This window comes from Microtus ochrogaster, unplaced genomic scaffold (assembly GCF_000317375.1).
Source record: "Microtus ochrogaster isolate Prairie Vole_2 unplaced genomic scaffold, MicOch1.0 UNK4, whole genome shotgun sequence".
Lineage (NCBI taxonomy): Eukaryota > Metazoa > Chordata > Mammalia > Rodentia > Cricetidae > Microtus > Microtus ochrogaster.
In genome coordinates this window covers 15,237,879-15,239,047 of record NW_004949102.1, presented here as the reverse complement: position 1 = coordinate 15,239,047, position 1,169 = coordinate 15,237,879, and the positions used below count along the sequence as shown (strand labels likewise).

Sequence of the window (1,169 nt, the reverse complement as noted above, 5' to 3'; positions counted from 1 at the left end):
AAAAAAAAAAAGAATAAGAATAATAATTTGACCTGGGGGGTGGCAGCAGGTGCCTTTAAAGAGGCAAGAGGATCTCTATGAGTTCAAGGACAGCTTGGTAGGCAGAGCAAACTAGAGCTACCAAGAGAAACTGTGGGAGGGGAGTTAACTGTGTATGTAACTGTGGCTAGTCTGCGACCTAGAACAGTAGCCAACAAATGTTTTTGATTTGGGGGGTTTGGAGTTTGAGACAGTTTCACTCTGTAGCCCAGCTTGACCTCAAACACAGAAATTCTCCTGCCCAGCCTCCCACTAGGCAGGATTACAGGTATGAGCCACTATATCTGGGAAATGAGTGTTTATTTGTAAAGCACTTGCCGGGGTTATAACAATTCATACTTCTAAAAATAAATAAGTTTAAACCTTTATTTAAAACATCTTTAAGCATTAACAGTAAAGGGCATAATATATAAACAGCATGACAGTCTACAGTACAAAACTTGATACACTATGCATCCTCCATAACTATCCACCCTCCCTACTCAGAAGCCAAGTGTTGAATAGTTTAAAATATAAAATTGAGGCCTACAGAAATGAGGTCTCAAGAAAATAAAAACAAACAATTTACCATATTCTTGAGACAGGACAAAAGATTCAGCAAGGGCAGCTGGTTAAATTCTTTTCACGATGAGTCAAATAGGTCAAACATCAGTTGTACATGGTTCACAACTAAATTAAAAAATATGGGTCAATAGTGTTTTCTACAAAAAAAGTTCTTTTTCTGATCAATGCTAAGAAATAAAATATAACATTTAATCAACTGACTGAGCTGTATGTCACTTTCTGATGCTTTTGACTTGTTAAGTTATTCAGCTAAACCAAAACCATGATGTAAATTTTAATTTTTAAAATATTACTTTCCTCTATATCCTCAATAATACTACAAAATTAATCTATTTTAGACTTGCCTTCCCATTTCTACCCAAGCAGTCACTAGTAAATTAATTATCATTTAAACCCAAAAGGACAGGAGTAGAAAGCAATGAATGGCACATGCCTGTAGTCCCAGCTGTTTGGGAAGCTAAGGTTAGAGGATGCTTGTGTCTTAGGAGTTTCAAGACCAGTATAAAACAACAGCTGGACCAATAACTTCATTGCTAAAGTGCTTTTCTTTTTTTTTTTTTTTTTTT

The 1,169-nt window shown here is 35.7% G+C and overlaps 1 protein-coding gene across 7 annotated transcripts in view; it reads right to left on the bottom strand.

Moving 5' to 3' along the window:
* LOC101986322 (putative RNA-binding protein Luc7-like 2) overlaps nucleotides 1–1,169 on the bottom strand; it is a 58,515-nt gene that overhangs the window by 50,295 nt on the left and 7,051 nt on the right. Inside the window, exon 2 of one of the 7 annotated variants that reach the window (XM_026788572.1) lies at nucleotides 608–708. The exons of the other annotated variants lie outside the window; for them this stretch is intronic. The gene's annotated coding sequence lies outside the window, so the exon portion shown is untranslated. The remainder of the gene's footprint in view (nucleotides 1–607; nucleotides 709–1,169) is intronic. 7 annotated transcript variants of the gene reach the window in all.